The following is a 14,697-nucleotide window of genomic DNA, read 5'->3' on the forward strand; positions in this document are numbered from 1 at the left end:
ATTAATTAATCTTGACATAATTAATGATAATTAATTAAGGCTTAATTTCTTGATTAATAGTTAGTGGTGGCAAATGGTCCAATAAGAATTGGACAAGAATTTTGATTATCTAATTAGAATTCAACATTTGCTCACTAATATTAATTAAGGTATTTAAGCGGAGATAAGGAAGAAGAAAATAGTATTCTTCTTCCTCTTTGTGCTGGCCACCCTTGGTGTTTCTCCCTCTCCATAGTTTCATCCTCATCATTGATAAAATTCAAGAACTCAAGTTGTTGTCTTCTTGAATTAAACCCTTAGAGTAAGTGTTTCTCCCTTACTTCCAACAAGAAAACTATAATAACACAACATGCTCTTCCTCCCTTCTTCTTGGTTGCCATCCTTTTGAAGAATTTGGGAGAGTTAGTGGGCTATTGAAGGTGTTCTTGATCAAGTGCTTGTCATTGGGAGTCTTCACTACCCGGATTAAGGTGGAATTGATTGATTTTGCGCCTTGAAAGGTATGTAATCTCTAAAACCTTAGTTAAGTTTAATTTAGGGAAAATGTTTCCTAATGGAAATTAGGCCTATCCCGGACCTAAAGCATGATTTAGTGTGACTAAATGTTGAATTTTTCAATAGCTAAATGTGGTAGTATGATGCATGAAACCATAGCTTAAGAAAAATTTCAAATTGCTAAATTCTGCACCTCTTGTGGAATTATTCCTAAAATTGGTGCATAACTCTTTCAATTGGTATCAGAGCCACCCTAATTTGCCATTGGGAACATTATACATGTTGTAGGCAACTTGGGATCATGTCAGGTTGCATAGGATGTAACTTTTATGCAAGTTAAATTAAGGTAAAAATTGAAGTGTATGCTGGTTACTATTCAAAAAGTAGTTCAGCTAAAATTTGGCCTTTTGCATATAATTTTATTTACTGGATTTGAGTTGATTTATGGTGTTGGACATGCATATGATGATGTTTAAAACCATTGGATTGCAAGAAAAATCACAAATTTTGAGTAAAGCACCATTATGCCAAGGTGGAAGGTCCATAGGGCAAGTGATGTGATCAAGGTGTTTTCACCAACTTTTGTGAATTTTCTTAGTGATTGAATTGTTTAATCTTGGTCCCAAATTGCATACAACATGCAAATGAATGAGATTCATGAGTAATTAGGTTAATTTTGAATATGTGATATTTGAGATTAACATATATATTCAAGTGTTGAATGTATGAATTGGCATGATGGGTGATCATGGACTTTAGGAGACCATTGTGAATGAGCTTTTATTTAGTTCTATAGATGTAATAATTAATTTTAATTTTTCAAGGGCTGTATCATAAATTATTGTGATAGTTCCTTAGGTTGTACATTCATTTATTTGAGCTTGTATGCTCAATTTCAGTGTAATTTCACCTTGGTATGCCAAGGATAAATATTGTAATTGGCTTGGTGGACTTACAAGATGGAATGAAGGCTAAAATATTGATGTAGATCAGTGGGAGCACAACACTTCAAGAGTAGAAGAATTTTGATCAAGCTGCAATTAGATGGATGTTAACTTAGGATGCCCTGAATTCAATTCTTGTGGCTAGGATTGAATTCCCATAGAACAGTCCATGATCATGCCTTTTACATTACCATTGAATGAATGTACGTATGTGATATATATTTTTATGATGTATATGAGATATACATGAAAATGGTTAATGTGCAAAGTGAGACCTAATAGTAATTAGGGCAGCCTACTAAATCTTCTAATAAAATGATTAAGTTGGTAATGGTGAATTTTGAAAATTGCACCATGACCCTCCATTGAGGCAATTACTTTGAGAAATTTTAAACACTTGCATTATTAGCTATGCTTCCATAGGGATAATGCATTTGGTTTAAGAGATGTTCTTGAAAGCAGTTGTTAAGCATGTGATATTGTAAGTATGTAGATACTTTAGTGGCTAATGGATGTGCCTGAGGTCATTAAGGTTCAAACTTGCATACTTAGAGACTCTGTGGGCTCAACTTAACTAATGTAAGATAAATCAATAATAGATGTGCCTGAGGTTTTGAGCATTAGGAGCCAAATAATTTATTGAGCCTCACATGAGATGTGATGAGCAAAGAGTTACTCACTTGTAGATTGTTATGAGTCCAATAATGGATGTGCCTGAGGATGATTAAAAAGTCTATAAGAATTCAATCACCCACTAGAAATTCATCCCAACTTGAATATCTGTTTCCTACTTAGTGGGAAGACCAATTTGATTAAAAGATCATAATCATTTTGGTAAATTACATGATACAATTGCTAATTAAATCTTGTTATTTTTTACAGTTTATAATCTGATAAAATGAGCACACAACAATCACCATTATCCAACATTCTAGTAGGCATATTAGATCACAATAGGTTAATTGGTCCTAACTTTTCTGATTAGCTAAGAAACCTAAAACTTGTCCTTAATCTAGAACGTATTGGATATGTTTTAGATTTAATAGTTCCTGATCCCTTACATCTTGGGGAATCTCAAGAGGAACTTGATACATTGGACAAGTGGAAGGAGCGTGATATGAGAGCAAGGTGTTACATGCTGGCGTCCATGACAAATGCATTGCAAAAATAGCATGAAAAGATGCAAAGTGCATCTAAAATCCTCTCTCACCTGCAAGAGCTGTATGGTGAGCATAGTAGAAATGCCAGATATGACATATTTAAGCAACTATTTAGAACGAGGAATGTCGAAAGGACAAAATGTTAGAGATCATGTCCGCAAGATGATTCGGCTCATAGAGCAACTGGAAGATCTTAACTTTACCATGGATTTCTAATTACAAACAGATTTGATCTTTCAGTCCTTACCAGAGTCTTTTGGGAATTTTATTACAAATTTCCATATGACAAAATAAGAGTGAACCTTGGCTAGTTTATTAAACATGCTTGTTATTGCCCAAAAGAATTTGTCGGGCAATAAAGGAAAGGAGGTGGCTTTGGTTGCATCTTCTTCTTTTATTGGAAAGTCCAAGAAGAAGAAGGGTAACAAGAAAAACAAATCTCCTATTCCAGGACCATTTAAGAAAATAGCCAAGCAGATGAAGAAGACCGAAGCTAGGCAAGGCAAAGGAAAGTGTTTCTATTGCCAGAAAGAAGGGCACTGGAAAAGAAACTGCCCGGAGTATTTAGCAACTCTAAAGGACAAGAAGGATAAACCTTTTGAAGGTATGTCTGTTTCTTATTATTTAGATTCAGATGATACTCCTAGTTCATCTATAGCTTGGGTTTTAGATACTGGTGCTAGTTCTCACATATGTTTTGATTTGCAAGAACTAGCAAGCAGTAGCAGCTTGCAGACGCAAGATGTTAGACTCAGAATTGGCAATGGAGCAACGGTTGCAGCCTTAGCCATAATGTAACACCCTCCCTGTAGCAATTCCGTACATTCTACTGTTCCGGTGATCGGTGTCGGTCCGGATAGCTAGAACGTCTGGAAAAATATTTAAAATAAAGTGAGGAACCATAATTAACTCAAATATTAATAAGAAAAATTTAGAAAAAATTTTAGAAATAAAATACAACCAAGTTAAATGAGCCGGTGCCCAAGTGATGGGTAACCTAGTGAGAAGTTGCGGTTCTCGCAACTAGGAGCCCTAAACCTAGGGGAAAAATTATAAAATAATTTTAGGGACTCCAAAGAAGGGTCATTGAGGTTCTTATGGCATTAGAATGCCAAGAAAATACTTAGAAAAATTTTTCAATCGGTACAGACAATTTTAGTCTGTTAAGCCAAACGGAGGGCTTTTGGGTCATTTCGCCTTCAGAGGTGATTTTTGGCCGACTTGTCCAGTTAATTAAATAATTATTATGATATAAAATGTGAATAAATATTGCTAAAAATTGAATTGAAAATGAGTAGCAAAGAAAAGAAAAAAAAAGTGAATTAAAATTACAATTTTGACCTCATGCTTATGTCACTAAGCACTCTCACCCAATCACATTGTGACACATGTCCATAAACCACTTAAAATGAGTCAAATGGGCAGAAAATTGAAATAAAAAACTGAATTCTTCTTCCTCATTTCCCGTCCACCATAGCCAAGAAGCTTTTTCTCCATTTTTTTCTTTTAAAGGTTGATTTTCCTAAGCTTCCTCACCTCAAAACCTTATCCTTCCTTCACTAAAAATTATACCCACACCAAGGAGAAGTTTTTGGCAGCCAAGAAAGAGTAAGAAAGTAAAGAAAAATTGAAGTCTTGGTTAGCTTGGATTTAAGCTACAAGAGGTTAGTGCATATTTTCATATCTCTCACTCTTTATTCCATGTTAGAGGCTTAAATTGGGTAAGAAATTATAAGGAATTGAAATAAAATATATGTGTATGAACACCAAGAAATTTGGCAGCCATGGGAGAAGTTTGGAAATTATTGATTTGTTTGAGCTAAATAGCTTAGAAATGGTTGTTGATAAGGATATTTGAGCTAGATGTTGATTTGGGTATGTTAGATGAAGTGATGGATTGTTAGGGTTAGGGTTTTGAGATTTAATTGAGGATTTAATGCTTAGATGTTTAAATTAAATTCTAATGGTCAATTAGTGACCATTTGATGAATTTTGACCTTAAATTGGAGACTGTTGTGGTATTGGAATTGAAATGGTATGCTGCCCATGGCTGACCTGCAGAATTGGACATGAGTCCAGCAGGTTTGGGCAGCCATAACTTGAATTGTAGAGGTTCAATTGGTGTTTGGCCAATTGAACATGAAACTAGACACATAATGGCATAACTTTGGTGAAGAAACCATGTCCATAAGACCAAACCAAGTGGACCAAAAGCTTGCCCCAATCCGGGTGACCTGCAATCTGTTTCTGCAGAATGACCAAATGAACAGTGATTGTTCATTTGGCCATAACTCAGTGTAGAATGGTCCAATTGACCTAAAATTTTACCAGAAACAAGCTAAGATATAGACCAACAACTTTCATGAAGAAATCTACCCCAAATTATGACTAGAACCTATCCAACAAGGGAGTTACAGTCACTGTTCACTGCACTATAGATATGGCCAGTCCAGAAAAATTCCAATCCGGCCAGTTGTGGTTTTTGGACCATAACTTGACCTACAAAACTCCAAATAGAGTGAATCAAAAAAGGAAATTCAACTAGACAAAATAAGGAACAACTTTCATGTTGATCAATTTGCCAAATTCTCACTATAAAATTGACCAATGGAACAGTAAAAATAAGGCATAAAAACTGAAAATTCTGCCCAACTAACTTTAAGCTTAGAAATGGTATTGGCAACCAATACCAACAAATTTTGAATGCAAAATGTGGTATGTTGATGATATTAAAACCAATGTACCTATTGCCTATGCAAAAGTCAACATTTTTATTGACCAATGAATAGAATAGTAACACTAAAACTTAAATTTCAAAAATTGTGAAACTTAAAAGTGTGAAATGCCCTAGTATACCTAACAAGATTGGTTTGGATAGCTTGGCATGCCAATAGGGTTCAGTTAGCAGTACTGCACATGGCATTATGCCATTCTGTGATTTCATGGCTTTTAGCCATTTTGACATTATGTTGATACTTGTCCTTGTGCCTAATGTTATTACAGCTTATTAGCTATTCTCTTGCACACCGAGAGACACATATGTGACCGATGGTGTGACGGCCCGAGGTACTTGATATCCAGTGCCAGTTTACCCGTTTATCCAGTCCAGTCATCCATTATAGGTTACTTGGGCAACCAAAAATAAAAGTGGACAAATTTAATGAAATAATGAATATAACAAGTACAAAATAAGTAAGACTACAAATACTCATCGAAAATTTATTTACAATAAGAAATCAATATATTCACTGCATATTTATTTTATGTTATTTCTTTTTATTTTATTATTGGCACCACTAAGCATTATTGCTTAGTGCGTTGCTTTTGCCACGCGTAGGTTCTGGAGAGATCGACTGAGAGCCCAGTAGACCATAGACTGGGTGAGACCTTCTGTAGCTCTGCATAGTGTCCGTATCACCTCACCGACGTCAGTGCATTGGTAGGACACTAGGTTTTATTTTGATATTTTGTAATTAACTTTTATTTTCTCATATGTAATTGAAACTTATGTAATGTATTTTGGTATTAATGTAAATAGTGAAAATTGTGTTTATGAATGGAAAAATTGAGTATTTATTTATTGCTTATATATGAATACCATGAGAAATGCATGATTGAGAAATGGAAATGTTGTGGAAAATATTGAGATTTTGATAATTATTGGAGTTTGAGAATGATTGTAAATGATTATTGGAAGTGTTTTTAACAGGTTTCGAAGAACTGTTTTCTCCATTTTTAACCGGTACTCTGCCGGATTTTCTATAAAATTTGCGAAACCTCAAATAAATTTATGACTTCAATAAATGACTGAAATGAATTATATTTCACAAATTATACTCCATATCTATGAAAAAAAAAATAAATTAGGAAGAATAAAAATGATTAAATTAAAATAGGGTGTTCCGGTACACTGTGTGGCATATCTTGCTCGGCTACACTGTAGACGGGTAAGGGGTGTCACACATAAGGTCTAAATCTTTATATTTATCTGAAGATGTTTTGTATTTAGATCATGTATTATATGTAGCTGATGCTTTTAAGAACATCATCTCTATATATAGTTTGACTAGAAATGGATACAAATTTTAGTTTGTAAATGACGTTTGCAATATTTATTTTGAAAATAATATTGTTGGCATGGGTTATATGAATGATGGACTTTATTATTTGAATAATAATGATAAATACAAAAGTACGGCAAGAAATCAAAATGAATTTAATGCCATGATGAAAACTAACTCTAGTCCAAAACATTTGGCACTTAAGATTAGATCACATTGCAGAAGCTAGGATTGCAAAGTTAGAGAAATGAGGATTTTATCTTCCTTAGGTTTTGAACCTACTCCAACTTGTGAATCCTGGATTTAAAACAAAATGACTTGATCTCCCTTTATTGGATAAGGGTTAAGTGTTGAAAATATTTTGGAACTAATACATAGTGATGTATGTGGTCTATTTAAAGAAATGGCAAGAGGTGGTTATCATTACTTCATTACCTTTACTGATGATAAATCTAGGTATGGGTATTTGTGTTTGATGAAATAAAAACATGAATCGTTTGAAAAGTTCAAAGAATTCAAATCTGAAGTAGAAAATCAAATAGGAAAAAGTATTAAAATTCTTCTATCAGATCGAGGAGCTGAATACTTAAGTATTGAATTTGAAGAGTTCCTAAAGAAACATGGCATTATTTCTCAATTGACTCCTCCAGGAATGCCACAATTAAATGGTGTATCTGAAAGGAGAAACTGTACCCTATTGGATATGGTACGTAGTATGATGAGCTATACAGATTTGCCAATTTCCTTTTGGGGATTTGCATTGCAAACAGCTTTATACATTCTTAATAGAGTTCCATCAAAATCAGTCTCTTCCACTCCCTATGAGATATGGCATAGAAGACAACCAAGTCTTAAGCATATTAAGATTTGAGGTTGTCCAGCTTATATTAAAAAACTGAAGATTGATAAATTAGAAACGAAATCTAAAAAGGAACAATTTGTTGGATATCCAAAAGATAGTTTTAGATATTATTTTTATTTGCCAACATCACAAAGAGTTGTAATAAGTAGGAATGCCATTTTTCTTGAACAATAATTTATTTAAGAAGGTGGTAAAGGAAGGTGAATAGAATTGAAATTAGAGAATTTTGATCAACCAATAGATCAAATGGATATAGATCCATCCTCTCAACCTAAACCTATTAATGATGCATCCACTTTACTTCCCCATAGATTAACCAAAATATCTCATCCACCAGAGAGATATGGTTTTCTTCATGAGAATGAACAAGAATTGTTTGTTCATGAGGAAATAGATCATGGAGATGATCCTTTAACCTATGAAGAAACTATATTAGATATAGATTCTTCTAAATGGATCGAAGTAATGAAATCCAAAATGAATTCCATGTATAAGAACTAAGTTTGGGATCTTATAGACCCTCCTAAAGGTATTGTACCTATAGGGAGTAAATGAATTTTCAAGAAGAAAATTGGTTTTGACGGAAAGGTGGAGACCTATAAAGCAAGGCTAGCTGCGAAAGGGTTTTGGCAAAGGCAAGAAATCGATTATGAGGAGACTTTCTCACTTGTTGCCATGCTTAAATCCATTAAGATTTTATTAGCTATTGATGCATACAATGATTATGAAATTTGGCAAATTGATGTCAAAACAACTTTTCTTAATGGATATATTGAGGAAAATATATTCATGGAACAACTTAGGGGTTTTGAACCCCAAGATCGTTCTAAAGTATGTAAGCTAAAACAATCTATTTATGGATTAAAGCAAGCTTTGAGGAGTTGGAACATTTGTTTTGATGAGGCCATCAAATCTTTTGGCTTTATTAAAAATGAAGATGAACCTTGTGTATACAAAAAGGTTAGTGGGAGTGCAATCACTTTCCTTATACTGTACGTGGATGATATATTATTAATAGGTAATGATGTCAGTATGCTTATTACTGTAAAAGTCTGGATGTCAAATACATTCTCCATAAAAGAATTAGGGAAAGCTGCCTATATTCTTGGCATTTGCATTTATAGAGATAGAGCGAAAAGAATAATAGGTTTATCTCAAAGTCTATACTCAGGAAAGGTGCTAAAGAAGTTTAACATGCTTGATTCCAAAAGAGGATTGTTACTAGTAATGCATGGTATCCATCTTTCTAAGGATATACCTCCTAAGACACTTGAAGAAAGAGAGAAAATGGCTAGGATTCCATATGCTTCAGCTATTGAAAGGAGGTGACCTTCAACTAGATGGCTTTACAGATCTTGATTTTCAATCAGACATGGATGATAGAAAGTCTATCTCCGATTTTGTGTTCATATGTACTAGAGGTGCAGTAAGTTGAAAAAGTTCCAAACAGAGTACAACTACTGACACCACTATAGAGGCGGAGTATATTGCTGCATCGGATGCTGTAAAAGAAGCTGTGTGACACCCCTTACCCGTGTACAGTATACCCGAGTAAGTAATGCCACACGGTGTACCGGCACACTCTAATATACCTTAATTAATTTATATCATGCTTTTGCATATAATTTATGAAATATACTTTATTTAAGCCATTTAGCAAAATTTTTATTTATTTGAGGCTCCGAAAATTTTATAGAAAATCCGGCGGAGTACCGGCTAAAAATGGAGAAAACAGTTCTTCGGAACCTGTTAAAAACACTTCCAATAAACAAATTCATTCATTCCCAACTCTAATATCATCACAAAACTCAATATCAAGATCTCAACAATTTTTCAATTTCAGGTCTCAACAACCTTTTCATTTCTCAAACATCCCTTTCTCAGGGTTCTCATATATAAACAACAATTAAATACTCAAATTACTTCCATACATAACCATAAATCTTTATTATTTAAATGAACCTCAAAATACATTACATAAATCCCAAATACATATGAGAAAATAAAAATTTAATTACAAAATGACAAAATGACATCTAGTGTCCTACCAATGCACTGCAGGTGACGAGGTGACACGGACACGGTGCAGAACTGCAGGATGGACTCACCCAGTCTGTGGTCTACTGGGCTCACGATCGGGATCTCCAGTACCTACGCATGGCAAAAGCAACGCGCTAAGCAATAATGCTTAGTGGTGCAATAATATAATAGAAGAAAATAGCAAGAAAATGAATGTGTATAGAATGTGTATGCTTTCTTTGTTTGGTATTGGTATAACCATTATTTCGTTAACGTTGTTCACTTTTATTCATTTGGTTGCCCCAAGTAAACCTACACTAGACGACTGGACTGGATAACGGGTAAACTGGCACTGGGTACCTAGTACCTCGGGCCGTCACACCATCGGTCACATATGCATCTCCTAGTGTGCAACAGCGACTAACAAGTCAGAATAATATCGAGCACAAGGCCAAGTCTCAATACAAAGTCAGAATGGCTACAAGCCATGAAATCACGTAATGGCATATTGCCATGTGCGATCGCTAACTGAACCCTATTGGCATGCCAAACTATCCAAACTAATCTTGTTAGGTATACTAGGGCATTTGAAACTTTTAAATTCTTCAATTTGTGAATTTCAAATTTTTAGTGTCACTATTCATCTTATTGGTCAACAAAAATGTTGACTTTTAGAATAAAAATATGTACATTGACTTTGGCACTCCCAACATACCACATTTGGCATTCCAAACTTGTTGGCATTAAGCATTTATACCATTTCAAAGTTTAAACCAACACAAGCAGAATTTTCAGTTTTTGTGAGTCAACTTCACTGTTCCATTGGACACTATTGCTGTGGGAATTTGAAGAAATGTAAAACATGAAAGTTGTTCCTTATTTTGTCTAGTTGAATTTTCTTTTTTGAATCACTCCATTTGGAGTTTTGTAGCTCCAGATATGGTCCAAAAACCACAGCTGGCCGGATTACCATTCTGCAGAAATTACCATATCTATAGTAACATGAACAGTGACTGCCACTGCCATTTGGGTTAGGTTCTGGCCATAATTTGGGGTAGGTTCCTTCATGAACGTTGTTTGTCTATGTCTTAACTTGTTGCTGTAAAAATTTCAGGTCAATTGACCAAATCTATAGTGAGTTATGGCCAAATGAACAGTTACTGTTCATTTGGTCAATTCTGCAGAATCAGTTTCAGGGTCTCCGGATTGGGGCCAAGTTTTGGTCCTCTTGCTTTGGTCTTTTGAGCATGGCTTCTTCAGCAAAAATGTGCCATTATAAGCCTAGTTTCATGTCCAATTGGCCAAACACCAATTGGACTAACACAGCCAAAGTTATGGCTGTGTAATTGGACTGAAATTTCAGTCCATTTGCTGCTGTCCTAGGGCAGCTCACACCTTGACTTTGCCATACCATTTTTCAGTCCAAATTGTGGTCAACATACCTCAAATGGTCACTTATTGACCATTAGAGTGTTCTTTAACAGTTTGATAAGCCAAGTTAATTTTTCATTCCTCAAAACCCTAATGTCCAATGCAATTTACCCATAAACCTCAATTAGCACACTAGTTCAACATCTATGTAGATATATAGCTTAAACATAATCTCCAATTCATGCTAAGTCCATTAAAACCATCAAAACACTCCCTTATTGTTCCTTCCTTAGGGCTGCCGAAATTCAAGGCATGCATAAGCATAAATTTCATTCATTTAAGTGACAAATTCTTGCTCACTTTAAGGCTTTAACATGGAATAAAGGAGATTTAAGTATATATGTGCACTAACCTTGAATAGGGCAGATTTTTCCCAACTCAAAACTTCACTTTTCTTCCTTTTCTTGGCTGCCAAAAGCTTTGTCTAGGTTTGGGATTAATTTTTGATGAAGGGACTTATGAGTTTTAGGGTGAGGAAGCATGGAAATTTGAAGCTTTCAAGAACCAAAAATGGAGGAGCATGGTGAAGGGATTTCGGTTGCAATGGGAAAGGAGGGATGGCTGCTGCATTTTTTTGTTATTTTGGTCTTCTTTTAACCTCTTTTATTTGTTAGTCAAATAGTTGCTTAATGGTGATTGGTTGGTAATTTTAAATGACATCATACTATGTCATTATTTGCATTATTTTGCATTTTCTTTTCTTTTCTTTCACTACTCATTTCCAATTTCATTTTTAGTATTGTTTCTTCATATTTTATGTCATATTAATTATTTACTCAACTGGACAAGTCGGCCAAAAATCACCTCTGAAGGCGAAATGACCAAAATGCCCTCCGTTTGGCTGAACGGGTCAAAATTGTCTGTACCGATTGAAAAATTTTTCTAGGTATTTTCTTGGCATTCTAATGCCATGGGAACCTCAATAACCCTTCTCTGGAGTCCCAAAAATTATTTTATAATTTTTCCCCCGGGTCTAGGGCTCCTCGTTGCGAGAACCGCAACTTCCCTCTGGTTACCCATCGCTAGGGCACCGGCTCGTTTAACTTGGTTGTATTTTATTTCTAAAATTTTTACTAAATTTTTCTTATTAATATCTGAGTTAATTATGGTTCCTGACTTTAGTTTAAATATTTTTCCGGACGTTCTAGCTATCCGGACCGACACCGGTCACCGGAACAGTAGGATGTACGGAGTGGTTACCGGGAGGGTGTTACAAGCTGCTTGGATAAAAAAGTTCGTAAAAGAACTTGGAGTGTTTCCATCCATTGTATCACCAATTCCATTGTATTGTGACAACAATGGTGCTGTTATTCAAGCAAAGAAACCCAGGTCTCATAAAAAATCCAAATACATAGAAAGGCGCTACCACATTAACAGAGAAATAGTTGGGCGCAGTGATGTAGCTGTGTAGAAAATAGCATCAGTTGATAATCCAGCTGATCCATTCACAAAGGCCATAACACAAACTCAGCTAAACCAAAATCTTGAGAAGATGGGTTTTAGGTATTGTAATGAATGACTCTAGTGCAAGTGGGAGATTGTTAGTAGTATGCACTAGAGCCTATCATTTATTTGTACCTTGTAAATAATTATTTATCAATAAAAGGAAATTATTCTTTTCTGTTTATATAAATTATTTATGTGTAATGAAAAAGGTACTTTAATACTTGATTAGATATTCTATTCTTAAGATGTTAAGAATATGAGTGATAGCACATGCTTATACAAGTATTATAAATATGGTTCGCAATCTAGGATACTTCATAAGGGACATGACTTATCCGAAAAGGTTATCATTCATGTTTGTGTCCATGGATTAGTATGAGATACTAATGAGATGGAATGGTGAGTCTCATGCCATATAACAAACATTGTGTGTACTCTTATGATGAGTAGGCCGAACCAGTGACACTTATGACATGCACATGGAGTTTACTCTTGTCAATGCAATGTCATAAAGGTCATGCTAGTGCATATAATCCCTTGACCTGAGATAGCACAATTATCTTGTATATAGGTGGTTTGAGTTTGATACTACTTTCATACTTTGATACTACTTTCATACTTATACTATGTATGGGTATATGGGCATGTGTTGGCTCCTATAAGTTATATGAAGATAGGTGCTAGTCAAGATGGGATTCGTTACCCTAAGTAAATAGGGATAAAATCCTATGTTCATTTAATTGTTCTTGATTTTTAAGTTCCTGGCTAGGACAGATAGACTTAGCCAAAAAAGAGTTTCTGACAAGGAAGTCTGATTAGTCAAGAACTAGAATTAAAACAGAACATATAATTCAAAACAATTAGAGTTTGATATAAACTATGACTCCAACTAGAATTTAGATTTTGTAACAGAGAGATTCTAGTACATGGCAAGCATAACCAAAGGTTCATAGATTGGAGATATAATTCATTACTAATTGGGTAGTCATAACAAATAATGCTAGACGTCAATTATGACTTATGAGAATTCGAATAAAATGGAGATTTCATTCTAATTTTGGAACGGTTCCAATCTTATTGCCAATTAGTTGTGAACCTAGTAAATCACACACGCATGTAAGCATATTGACCAAGACATAATTAGTTTAATTAATTGACTAAAGACTTTGGTTGATTAATTGAATAGGCAAATTTAGTTTGCAATAAGATTGCAAAGTTCCTTGCATGACTTGAAACTAAATTTATCTATGGAAGTCCATAAGTTAATATTTAAATGGTTTAAATATAAACTTGAAAATTACTTAAAGGATGAAGTTGAAATTTGGAGAATTTGACTTGGTTAAATGTTGACCTCTTTGTCTTAGTCAAAGTTGGAAGACCATTATTAATTAACTAATGATGATTCATTAATTAATCTTGGCATAATTAATGATGATTAATTAAGGCTTAATTTCTTGATTAATAGTTAGTGGTGACAAATGGTCCAATAAGAATTGGACAAGAATTTTGATTATACAATTGGAATTCAACATTTGCTCACTAATATTAATTAAGGTATTTAAGTGGAGATAAGGAAGAAGAAAATAGTCTTCTTCTTCCTCCTTGTGCTGACCACCCTTGGTGTTTCTCCCTCTCCATAGTTTCATCCTCATCCTTGATAAAATTCAAGAACTCAAGTTGTTGTCTTCTTGAATTAAACCCTTAAAGAAATTGTTTCTCCCTTACTTCCAACAAGAAAACCGTAAGAACACAACATACTCTTCCTCTCTTCTTCTTGGCTGCCATACTTTTGCAGAATTTGGGAGAGTCAGTGGCTATTGAAGGTGTTCTTGGTCAAGTGCTTGTGTGGACAAGCTAGAGGACTTGCAATTGGGAGTCCTCACTGCCTGGATTAAGGTGAAATTGGTTGATTCTGTGCCTTAAAGGGTATATAATCTCCAAAACCTTAGTGAGGTTTAATTTGGGGAAAATGCTTCCTAATGACAATTAGGCCTATCCTGGACTAAAAGGATAATTTAGTGTGACTAAATGTTGAATTTTTCAATAGCTAAATGTGGTAGCATGATGCATGAAACCCTAGTTTAAGAAAAATTTCAAATTGCTAAATTCTGCACCTCTTATGGAATTGTTCCTAAAATTGGTGCATAACTTTTTCAGAATAATGGGGTAATTTTTCTAGCCCTTTTCTGAATTTTGTCCCATATTTTAGTTTGGTCCCTTTAACTTAAATTTGTTACTAAAAAATCCCTAAACTTTAATTTTGTTTAGTAAAAAATTGC

This window comes from Hevea brasiliensis, chromosome 2 (genome assembly GCF_030052815.1).
Source record: "Hevea brasiliensis isolate MT/VB/25A 57/8 chromosome 2, ASM3005281v1, whole genome shotgun sequence".
NCBI lineage: Eukaryota > Viridiplantae > Streptophyta > Magnoliopsida > Malpighiales > Euphorbiaceae > Hevea > Hevea brasiliensis.